Here is a 12,896-nt window from a genome sequence, read left to right on the forward strand (position 1 = left end):
AAACTAATTCAGCTGAAATAGGGCTTAAGTACTTAGTCAAGCTAAGAAACTTGACCAAACCAAGGTCTTACCCAAGCAATTTATAGTCTTGTTTACATGCATATCTGCACAATCCAACTTTACAACAGCAAATGCCCCTTCATGACGCATGCAAGTTTATGTATGAGTTTTCTGCCATTTAAGGTATCCACTTATGCTACCGTATAGTCTAGTATAACAAGCCAAAAATCTTGAAGTTTATGCTTGCTAGTGCACTGATGATTGCGTGGTATTATAGGCAAAATAACCTAAGACTGATTTCACAGTTTTTATCTTCTTCTATGGTCGGAGAGTGCAGAGCAGTGAGTGTTAGGGTCACCTCCTCCTCAAAGCTTCCCTTGGTTGAAATGAATTTGAGCCTGAATCAAAGGCCTTACCAATCATTTGTCTGATCAAGAATAGCACCCGTCTGATCAAGCACTGTTTCAGTGAGCTTGGAGAATACGTCAGTCAAGATCAAAACATTCCTGCTTATCAGATGATGGTTCTTGGTGCTTGAAGGCTTCCCATGGATTTTACTACTCTAAGCACACCATTTCTCCATATCATGATATATGATTGGCCAATACAATTACCGACTCACCAGCTTGACTCTCCACACAGAAGTGCCCATGATCACTATGCATACAAATAGAACTTTCTAGTTCTGGAAGAATCACAGATGTGCCCTTAAGACAGAGGACCCCCTCACATTTCACCACCCTCTCTCTCTGCCTCAAGAATTCCAAAATTGGGTTCTTTATCAGCAACATCTCCTATTCTGGTATCTTTCCCTGAGCACAGAAGAAATGATTGGATCAGCCGGTGAAGGACTCTATACAATAGAGATGAGACTAGATTCCTATTCAGACAGTTCTGAATAGGAATCATTCTAGGGTCTTTGACCTCTTCATATTGACTAGGTGGAATCCTCAGCAGAATGTCTCTGACTGACAGGGGTGTTATCAACTACAATTCCTCTCAGTTACATAAATATCCAATGATATCTATATATGGCAATGTTTAACATGAGAATCTTTTTCTAGAAAAGTAAAGCCCCTTCTGTTGTGACCCATGCTTGTTTTGGTGGTAAAAAGCTGCCATCACAAGTGTGGTAATATATAGTACAAGTCGCAAAAGCTCTGTGTGCACATCAGCAGATTGATCTAAGTGTTTATATGTCCAACTCCGTCTCAAGAAGTCTGACAAATATTGGTGTAGACCACATGTTTTAATTGGGCTACTTAGACTAGCAGTCTGATTAGTTAGACTTGCAGTCTTAATTACACTAACACTGAATGACTGGTGTCTATGTAAACATTTAGTTATTGACTACAACAAAAAGGCGAAGCCTTGAACTGTGCCGATAACCTAAAATGACGGAATGTCCTCACAAAATGAAAATATTTTTGTCAACAAAAAGAAACAAATGGATCCTTGACAAAATCAAGCCTCACCTCTCAATCAAAACCCAGAAAAATGGACTGAAGTTCTTATTTTTGGTCATAAAATGAATAGAACCAATTTACCGGAAAATACTACGCCTGGAACAGTTGAGGGTTAAAGAGGATGGTCAAAAACAAGATGGAGGGATACAATCAGAGGAATCATAAGCAAGCCATTAAGAAACCTAAACCTAAAGACCCAAACAAAACATCAGATATTCTGAGGAAACACTCCATGGCACTTAATAATAATAATTTATATTATTAGAAATAATTTATTAAAATAGAAATAAACAACAAGTAATTTATTAGAAAAAGGTTTTATTACAACAGATTTGTGTGTGTCATATAGAAACAGGAGTTAACTTTTAGGTAGCTGCTCCAACAGTTGAATGTAAGTGCTTTCACTGCACCATACGGAGATCATGCACCCCACAGTGGCAGTGTTCATTCTGTGTATGAAGCAAAACCACTATATATATACATATGTCACTGCTATCGGAAGAAAACCTTGTATCTCTAAAAGGATAACTTTATGGGAAAAGGAAAAACTACTTTACTTTTTAATGTAAGTCAATGGAACCAGACTTTTTTCCAAGCCATTTTGAGGTGTTTTCTTTGGTCCATTCATCATGAAATTTACATGAGGTTTTGTTCCGACAACAGCGATATATACATTATATATACACACATCTTATTCTTCAGTGTACAGGATAAATGAAGAAGTTATGAACGTTGTCATCAAACATAAAAACATTATGCATACATCCTGACTTCTATGTTCAATGCAACTCTTCTGTTCTGTTCTGATATATGCAGTGTGATCACTTGTTCAGAACTTTCAGAATCTGTGTTGGAGCAACCGACATCAGCAATAGGCTACATAACACTTCTTTCATTAAGTGACAGACAGCATGGTAATACACAGAAAGCTTCCACATGCAGAAATGTTTAACTGTGCGTCCATATGTGTGTCCATATGTTGTGGTGTTATCATTGCTTCCCTTTAAGGCATCAGATATGTTAATTGAGCCAGCTGTAGACATACATATCTCTACAAGCATAGATCTGTCATACTTGTATAAAAGTGATCTCCTCCAAAGGTTTTTGTTTGAATTAACTAACTGTTAGCTGTTATAATATTTTAATAACTGTACATATGTTAATGACAGAGATAAACTCACCTCAGTTTCTCCAGTTTACAGTTTGCACTCTCCAGTCCAGCTGAGAGCAGCTCTACTCCTCTGTCCTGTATAGGATTCCTGCTCAGATCCAGCAAGTTCAGCTAAGAGGATTCTGGGCTGAGAACTTTAATCAGAGCTGAACAGCTTCTCTCTGTCAGGTTACACTCACTCAGCCTAAAATTAAAATATATCAGAAGAGTTAAAGTAATCTCGAAATCATTTTGCCCTACAAACCCTACAAGTATTATGAATCTCTCTCTCTCTCTCTCTCTCTCTCTCTCTCTCTCTCTCTCACACACACACACACACACACACTTTCTAAGCCGCATATCCTTCTAGGGGAAGCTGGAGCCTGTCCCAGTGGTCATCAACAGGCAGGAAACACTGTGGACAGGTCGCAAACTCCATATTATGTATCATAAAATTATATCATGATCACACTGTAGCCTTCAGAATCAATATATTATATCAGAACTCTAGTAGATACTATAATGGGAAGAACGTTTCTGCTTTTTACTTCAGTAGCCTTATGAAACTCTGACTGAACAATTAATTTAATCTCGAAATATAATTTGTCAATGGTCTGAAATTTGTTCTAAATATATTTACTTAGAATGGATAACTTCATGTTTTGGCTGTGCAACACTTTTCAGCAAAATTTCACTCTAAATAAGGAATTTAGTGTTATTCTCAGAAAGTTTTACATAACCACTTGTCTTTTCCGATGATCAGAATTGGCTCTTGAACTTGCTTCCATGCTGTTAAAAGCTCTTTTTGTTATTTATGCAAATATCATATCTGACACAACTGCAGTCAACAAAACACACTTCTGTAGTCTGGCCCAGCGTCCCACCTGCTGCTTTACTGGATTGCCTGAAATGTGGACAACTCATCAAGTATAACCAACCACCAAATCTATAGTCAGTCTCTGTGTTCTGCCCTGTGCCGTGTAAATTCAATCAAACATGCTTTTCAGTGTTTGTGAGAGAAGCAGGAGAAAATGATGAAGCACCTGCTTCACCTTCACAGCAAGAGGAAAAGGTAAAAACGGTTGAACAAAGGTAAAAACGATGATTGAACAATGTAGTTGGTAAAAAGCTCAATGCGCCTGGTCATTTCATTTTGCTCACTCTAGCCAAACAAATGTGACTTGTGTGTGCAGCTCACATCAGTTTGGTGAGAGTAAGGTTTCTGTATGTGTTGAGCTGACACACTGTGTGGACCCACACCACTCCTGTAGTAGTTTGAAGCCATTCAGAATGTGTTGCCTACAGCAGAGCTTCAGTGGTTCAAGTATGCAGACAAGCCTCCAGAAAGCAGTAAATTATTTCTAAAATCACTAATCATTTATTGTTTAATGTCACCATTTTAAGATTAATAAATAAGTTATGAATGATTTCTGGTCATCTTCATTTCTATTTTTGCTCATTAAAAGTACAGACAACTGCAGCTCGCTAGTTTCACTGCTCTGCTTAGACAATGAAATCATGTAATCAGATAACTTGCTACATTCAACACATCCAACTACTGCAGTTATTGCATATGATATTTTTTTATTGAACAACAAAATAAAACAAACACATTTTCATATTCCCTCATTGTTGCTCTTCACAAAGTAGTGACAATTTTTCGTGATTGCTCAGATGCTTATTTTTGCTGTAATAGATTACAGTTCTATGTATTTGTTAGTGTGATCTACACTCTTAAAAAAGAGGGTTCTGGCTCCTGAGTGGCGCAACCGTCTAAGCGTTGGCCCTATCATCAGGAGATCCCTGGTGATGCTACAGCCATCCGTAGCCGGGAGTCCAAGAGAGCACAACTGGCCTCGCTCTCTCTGGGTGGGTAGGATGGCCCCTCCTTCTCCCCCATCACTTAACGCGATGCTAGTCAGCGCAGGCGTCTGTTAGCTGACGTAACAGATCTGGCGGTTGCATGACGTTGCATGAGCGGCAGTGCGAAAAGAAGCGGTGGCTGGTTTCACAGGTCTCGGAGGAAGCCTGTGTTAGCCTTCACCCTCCTAGTGTTGATGGTATCGAGTGATTGGGGGAGTCCTAACTAGTGAGTGGAATTGGAGACGACTAAATTTGGTGAGAAAATTGGGCAAAAAATCCAAAAAAATATATTTAAAAAAAAGAGGATTCTTTAAGGGTTCTTTAGTAAAGAAAATGGTTCTATATAGAACTTTAAACACCCACAGAACCTCTGCATGACTAATGGGTTCTTTGCATCATGGAAGGGTTCTTCAGCTTGATGGAGAACGTGCCGTAGATGGTTCTATATAAAACCTTTTTGAAGCTTTGAGCCCTCTTTTTGAGCTTAATTTTTCTTACAAACATCACTAACTACTAAACATCATTGAAAGCTATTTAAGTTATTTTTATCTGTTTATTTTCTTAAAGATAGCTTTGAAATGTTTAAATAACTATTCTTGCATCCTTTACTGTCTAAAACTCAAAGCACTTTATTTCTTGTAAAGTTCTATTGTTCATTTAATGTAAGTGTTAAGGAACAGTTGCATTCTTGTAAATTTTCACATTACAAACTCAGATTTATGATAAATGAGTATTGGCCCCAAATATGGGTTATCAGTATCCTTGATTACTATTGATCGGTTTTGGTTGACCTTTTGGAGATACTTTTTTTTCTCTGAACAGGAATAATATGTAGCTAGACAGCTAAAGACCTTAGCTGATAATGGAAGTTGTGAGAAAAGAGCTCAAAATGATATTTTTCTTGGTTTTGTGATGTTGCTGGTGATACACATGTGCCAGTCCTATCTATTTAGTATGTACTGATCTTAAGATTAATATCCATCTTGGTAACTAAACCTGACATGTTGATTGCAGTAAACCTTTTGTTAAGCTGATTTTTACTATTGAGTTAGATTAGTTTATTTAAAATGTCTTACTTAGTTGTGTGAAGAAACAGGTTTTACTTACAGAGCTGATGTGGCTTCCTTGACCACCGGCAGCAGTCTGATAAGACACTCCTCTGATCTGATGAACTTCTTTAAGTCAAACACATCCAGCTTCTCTTTTGATGTCAGCAGCACAAAGACCAGAGCTGACCACTGTGCAGGTGAGAGTTCAGCTTCAGAGAGACTTCCTAAGCTCATGTAACTCTGGATCTCTTTCACTAGAGAATCATCATTTAACTCATTCAGACATTAGAACAGATTGACTGATCTCTCTGGAGATGGATTTTCCTTAAACTTTGACTTCATGTACTCCACTATGTCCTTCTGGCAGTCAGACCTGCTTCCTTTCTGGGGCATCAGACCTCGAATGAGCTTCTCATTAGACTCCAGAGACAGACCCAGAAGGAAGCGAAGGAAAAGGTCCAGGTGTCCATGATCACTCTTCAAAGCCTGGTCTACTGCAGCCTTGAGAAAATCAATGACTTGTGTTTTCTTGCTCTCCTGTGATGTTGACGGATGGTCAAAAACATTCTTGTTGTCATTTCTAAGACAAATGTACGCAAATACAGCAGCGAGCAACTCTTGAATACTGAGATGTACAAAGCTGTAAACCGTGCCAAGAAATGTGACTGTCTCCTGAGTGCACAGTCCTGAGTACACTGACATCTTACTGGGGTCAATTCCACATGTATCTAGATCCTCTCTATAGAAGATCAGATTGCTTTCTTCCAAGTGATGAAAAGCCAACTTTCCCATTGACATAATGCCTTCTTTGTCCCAGGGCACATCTGAATCATTCTTTCCAGTGTACTTCAGGTTCCCCTGTATGGTCTGAAAGATCAGAAAGCAGGTGTACATTTCCGTCAGGGTCTTTGGTGTTTCTTTATTCTTTGTTTCTTGCAAAATTTTCTGAAGTACATTTGCAGAAATCCAACAGAAGACAGGGATGTCACTTCTGGTTAGGAATGTGCTCCGAGTAGACGTGCGTTTGCACCGCTCCCGTGGCTACACAATAATATACTTTATACCTTTGTGGCAACAGAGTTATTATCTCGTTAAAATTCCCCGACGCCTTTCTTACTTGGATTAGTGTTAGTCCGATGTCGCGCAATTTTGAGAGAGAGAAGCCTATTTAAAACTGCACCTACCACGGCTCGCTCGCAATCAACTCTGGAGCAGTCGCTAGTTGCGGGGGCTAACACAGGGCGACATGCTAAGGACTCAACCGGCTCTCGAGCCCACGCAGCAGGCAGCCCCTCCCATGACATGGCGGCACCCTTAGAGAGGCCTAACTCACCGGCAGTTAGCATTATGGCTGAATCAGCTGACGCTCCGCCTTGGTTCCTGCCAGCGCTCAAAAACTTGAAAAGTTCTTTGCTTTCGGAGAATACTGTGGCTCTCTCCAGTGCTCTGCAGCCCATTGCTGACAGTCTGGATTCAATTAAACAAACGCTCGAATCTCATTCTGGGAGCATTAAGGCCCTGGAAGCCTCCGCCTCAGATCATAGCGATAGGATTGTTCAACTGGAAAATCAGTGCAGATCACTCACTACGGAAAACTCTGTACTGCTTGACAAGCTCGACGATATCGAGAACCGTTCCCGTCGCTCAAATTTGAGAGCCATCAGTATCCCGGAGAAGATGGAGGGCGCAGACTCAACAAACTTCATGAAGGAATTGCTGTTGGAGGCATTCGGCTCGGACTTCTTCCAATATCGGCCCATCCTGGAAAGGGCGCACCGGCTCGGCCATTCAGTTGCGGTGGGCGGTACAGACTCTAACAAGTCAAGGCCCTTCATTATGCTCTTTCACTCGTTTCAGGACAAAGAACACGTCCTTAGGAGGAGCAGGGACGGTGTGAGTTTTCGAGGTCACTGCATCAGATTTTTCCAGGACTATAGCGCGGACCTCTCTCAACGACGGGCTGCCTTTCGCACGGTTAAGGCCGCACTATACAAAGAAGGGGTCTGGTTCAGTATGCTCTACCCCGCTCGACTACGTGTTGTTTCCAAAGATGGTTTCAAGTTTTTTGAAACTCCGGAAGCGGCCCAGGCCTTTCTAAAAGATCACAACAATCGCTGAGCCACTCTTATGTGTCCTGAGGTAAAGCGGCTTCATGGTGCTTAATACCACTGACGTAGTTTTGTTTATATATTTCACGCTCTGTTAACCAGTTAACTAGTAAGAGTTTACATACATGTGGCTACTACTAAAGTTTTCTTAACGCACAAGCTGCATTGTATAAGTTAAGAAAGTGTATTTCTCTAGCTTTGCCTACATATTGTATACATATAGTGACTAGGCTTGCCCTTTCTGATAACTTGGTACCGAAGGACAAATAGAAAATGCACAACATAAGTGTGAACACATATAAATAGTTAGCTTATGTGGTTAGTAAATATAGGTGGAGATTTGATCAAGATAGGATCTCAGGGGGGTTTGTTCCTTTCACCCCCCCCCACACTTTCTGTTGTCGCTGGGTACATTCTCCCACTGTATAGGAATATGTGTTAGCGTTTACGGGGGCGGCGGTGTATTTAAAAGTACATGTGCTTGACGTGTTTTAATCCAGTCTGTTGGAGAAGTGTTCACTGGAAGTACATTCAAATTGGGTTTGACTGTTTAGAGGGCTGTTGTTCCCTCTTAGGGTTGGGGTGTGTTGCTGTTTTGTGTGTGTGTGTGTGTGTTTTAGGGTTCAAGCATGCAAAGCATTGAACCCTATTGAAATTGTCAAGATTTTTAGGGTTCAAGCATGCAAGTGCGTAGGACCCTATTGTTAGGGTCCAAGCACGCAAGTGCGTAGGACCCTATTGTTTTTGTTAGAGTTTTTCTTCTTATTATTATTAGGGTCCAAGCACTCAAGTGCGTAGGACCCTATTGTTTTTGTTAGAGTTTTTCTTATTATTAGGGTTCAAGCATGCAATGCATTGCTATTGGAATTGTGCGGATTTTTCTTCTTATTATTATTATTAGGGTTCAAGCACGAAGTGCGTAGAACCCTATTGAAATTGTGCGGATTTTTCTTATTAGGGTTCAAGCATGCAATGCATTGAACCCTATTGGAATTGTCAGGGTTTTTCTTATTATTATTTTTCTTCCCTGAAACGGAATGCACAGCCCAAACCGTAAGTCCTAGAGACACCAAACTTGGTCAATAGGTAGTAGTCCCTCCCGCTACTCAGGCACAAGAAATCAGCCCAATCGGCCACAAGGGGGTGCTACAGCGCAGGAAAATTACTTTTGCCTCATAACTCCCAAACCAGATTTTTGCCAGACTAGCCATATTTTTTTCCTGGTTCTATGGGTCCAAATAAACAACTTTGCCATTGGGACCATTTAGTTCCGCCCACTTAGATTTTTCGCAATATTGCCAAATATGCGAAACCTACTTTTGCGAACTAGTCCTACAATTTTCGCCCTATCCTCATCAATTTGGTGTCAAAAAATTCAGAAGAGCCTGAAGGTAAATAATTATCAAAAACGTTTTGAGTTTTCCATACAACATGGCTGCCATATGCAAATGAACCCTTCTGAATACATTCAAAATAATTCAGAATTAATTGAAAAATCTGTAACTCAAGAATCCTTAAGCCAAAAAATTTCAAACTTCACAGGCCATGTCAGTAGCGCATTCTGAGGTCGCCATTCGATTTTTGTGCGCATAAGTAATTAGGGGGCGGAGCAACAAAAACAGGGCATTTTCTCTGCAGCCGTACATCCTATCAAGCTGAAACTTTGCATGCAGCATCCGTAGGCCTGACTACAAGTGTCATTATAAGGACATTTGGATATGTTTAAATTTGTGGTCGCCATCGGCCAATAAGCATTCAGCAGGCCTTTTGACAGGCTTATCATTGACCCATCATGATGAAACTTGTATGGTGTCTATATATGGCCACTTCCTAAGGACCAGTCGAGTTTCAAAAGATTTGACCACTGGGGGGCGCTATTCATAAAAATCCCATCTTTTCGAAACTGGTCTAGAACAATTCCTTGGCATCTCTTGGTAAATAATTATCAAAAACATCTTGAGTTTTTTACTGACTATGGTGTGCAACAATCAATTAATTGCTGCGGCCATTGCATTGCTAGCTTCAATTGCTATAACTCAACTTTCATTGGTCAGATCATCTCCATTCTTTGAAATTTTCTTCAGGTTAAGACTAAAATGGAGTATGCCAATTGTGGTCCAGATTGGCCTTTAGTGGGCACTTCAGCACTCAAAAACACTGAAAAATCAATAAAAATGCTATTACAATGTTATTACAAGGTCGACATATAAATAATTGGTGCCATGTGACTCCGTCCACTAAGATGAACAACTTTCTAATTACATGTTATGTCAAAAATTGCACTGCTTGTCTTTTATTTTGGCTTATTCGTTCAAAGATTTCACTATACAAAGACTTACTATAAAAAGGCTTGAGGCCTGTTTAGGCCTAATATAATAGAAGGCTTGAGGCCTTTTTAGGCCTAATGGGCTAAACCAAAACCTTGAGGCCTTTTTAGGCCTAAAGGGCTAAACCAAAAGCTTGAGGCCTTTTTAGGCCTAATGAGCTAAACCTGCAGGAGGGCCCGTACTGCTGTTGCGTGCTTGAACCCGCTCATTGCCGCTCGCGGCTATATTTATTATTAGGGTTCAAGCATGCAATGCATTGAACCCTATTGGAATTGTCAAGATTTTTCTTATTAGGGTTCAAGCACGAAGTGCGTAGAACCCTATTGGAATTGTGCGGATTTTTAGGGTTCAAGCACGAAGTGCGTAGAACCCTATTGAAATTGTCAAGATTTTTAGGGTTCAAGATTTTTCTTATTATTAGGGTTCAAGCACACAGTGCGTAGAACCCTATTGGAATTGTGAGAATTTTTCTTATTATTAGGGTTCAAGCATGTAATGCATTGAACCCTATTGAAATTGTCAAGATTTTTCTTATTAGGGTTCAAGCACGAAGTGCGTAGAACCCTATTGGAATTGTGCGGATTTTTCTTATTATTAGGGTTCAAGCACGAAGTGCGTAGAACCCTATTGGAATTGTGCGGATTTTTCGGGTTAAAGCACGAAGTGCGTAGAACCCTATTGGAATTGTGCGGATTTTTCTTATTAGGGTCCAAGCATGCATTGCGTAGGACCCTATTGCTTTTGCTAGGATTTTTCTTCTTCTTCTTCTTCTTATTCTTTTTCTCCTGAAAAACGTGTTGTGGAGAACAGACCATAAGGCCTAGAGACACCAAACTTGGTGGGTAGATGTAGTTTATGTGCATCTCGCCAGGCAACAAAAATGACCCCGATAGGCTTTTCACTCAATCCTCATGTCTCTGGTATCAAAACATTCAGAAGAGTCTGAACCTCAATAATTATCAAAAAAATGTTGACTTTTCTAAAGAATATGGCTGCCATATGCTAATGAACCCTTCTGAAATAGCTCATAATTAATTTAAAACTCTATAAGTGGAGAATGCTTCTGCCTTCAACATTGAAACTTGACACGCACATTTAAGACAAGATTCTGTGGTAGCATATCAATTTTGGTGGGCATACGTCATTAGTGGGCGGGGCAAATGCCAATTAACTGCTTCTCAGCATCCGTGCATCTGATTGAGCTGAAACTTGGCATGTAGCATCTACTAGACAGACTATAAGTGAATCTTGAAGGACAATTTGATTCATTGAAATTTATGGCCGCCATCAGCCAATCAGCATTCAGCAGGCTTTTGACAGGCTTAACATTGACCAATCATGATGAAACTTGAATGGTGTCTAGCCCCTTTCTAACAACCAGTGAAGTTTCAACAGATTTGGCCACTGGGGGGCACTATTCATGAAAATTCCTTTTTAGGCCTAATGGGCTAAACCTGCAGAAGGGCCCATGCTGCTGTTGCGTGCTTGAACCCGCTCATTGCCGCTTGCGGCTATATTTAGGGTTCAAGCATGCAATGCATTGAACCCTATTGGAAGTGTCAGGGTTTTTAGGGTCCAAGCACGCAAGTGCGTAGGACCCTATTGTTTTTGTTAGAGTTTTTCTTATTATTATTATTAGGGTTCAAGCACGAAGTGCGTAGAACCCTATTGGAATTGTGCGGATTTTTCTTATTATTATTAGGGTTCAAGCATGCAATGCATTGAACCCTATTGTTTTTGTCAAGATTTTTCTTATTATTAGGGTTCAAGCATGCAATGCATTGAACCCTATTGGAATTGTCAAGAATTTTTCTTATTATTATTATTATTGTTTTTGTTAGAGTTTTTCTTCTTCTTATTATTATTATTAGGGTCCAAGCATGCAGTGCGTAGGACCCTATTGCTTTTGCTCGGATTTTTCTTCTTCTTCTTCTTCTTCTTCTTATTAGGGTCCAAGCACGCAGTGCGTAGGACCCTATTGTTTTTGTTAGAGTTTTTCTTATTATTAGGGTTCAAGCATGCAATGCATTGAACCCTATTGGAATTGTGTGGATTTTTCTTATTATTAGGGTTCAAGCATGCAATGCATTGAACCCTATTGGAATTGTGAGAATTTTTCTTATTAGGGTTCAAGCACGAAGTGTGTAGAACCCTATTGGATTTGTGCGGATTTTTCTTCTTCTTATTATTATTATTATTATTAGGGTTCAAGCATGCAATGCAATGAACCCTATTGGAATTGTGCGGATTTTTCTCATTAGGGTTCAAGCATGAAGTGCGTAGGACCCTATTGAAATTGTCAAGATTTTTCTTATTATTATTAGGGTTCAAGCATGCAATGCATTGAACCCTATTGGAATTGTGAGGATTTTTCTCCTTATTAGGGTCCAAGCACGCAAGTGCGTAGGACCCTATTGTTTTTGTTAGAGTTTTTCTTATTATTATTATTCTTCTTATTATTATTCTTATTATTCTTTTTCTCGAATAAAACGAATCGCCCAGACCAAACCGTAAGTCCTAGAGACATGAAACTTGGTCAATAGGTAGTAGTCCCTCCCGCTACTCAGGTTCGCGAAATGAGCCCAATCGGCCTAAAGTTGGCGCTATTGCGCAACACAACGCGTTTGGCTCTATAATTCCTTCCGCAGATTTTTGCCAGACATGACATATTTTTTTCCTGATTCGTTGGGTCCAACAAAACAACTTTGTAATTTGGACCATTAAGCTCCGCCCACTTAGATTTTGAGCTAATTTGCATAATATGCAAAAACTACTTTTGCGAACTAGTCCTACAGTTTTCATCCAATCCTCATGTTCTTGGTGTCAAAAAATTCAGAAGAGCCTAAGACTCAATGATTATCCAGCACATTTTCAATTTTGTCACCAAAATGGCTGCCATATGCAAATTAATCCTTCTGGAAAAATCAAAATAA

General features: G+C 39.8%; 1 pseudogene; it reads right to left on the bottom strand.

Annotated features, from left to right (window-relative positions):
- LOC118804059 overlaps positions 1-12,896 on the bottom strand; it is a 57,193-nt pseudogene that overhangs the window by 20,269 nt on the left and 24,028 nt on the right.

The sequence above is a fragment of the Colossoma macropomum genome, unplaced genomic scaffold (assembly GCF_904425465.1).
Source record: "Colossoma macropomum unplaced genomic scaffold, Colossoma_macropomum, whole genome shotgun sequence".
NCBI lineage: Eukaryota > Metazoa > Chordata > Actinopteri > Characiformes > Serrasalmidae > Colossoma > Colossoma macropomum.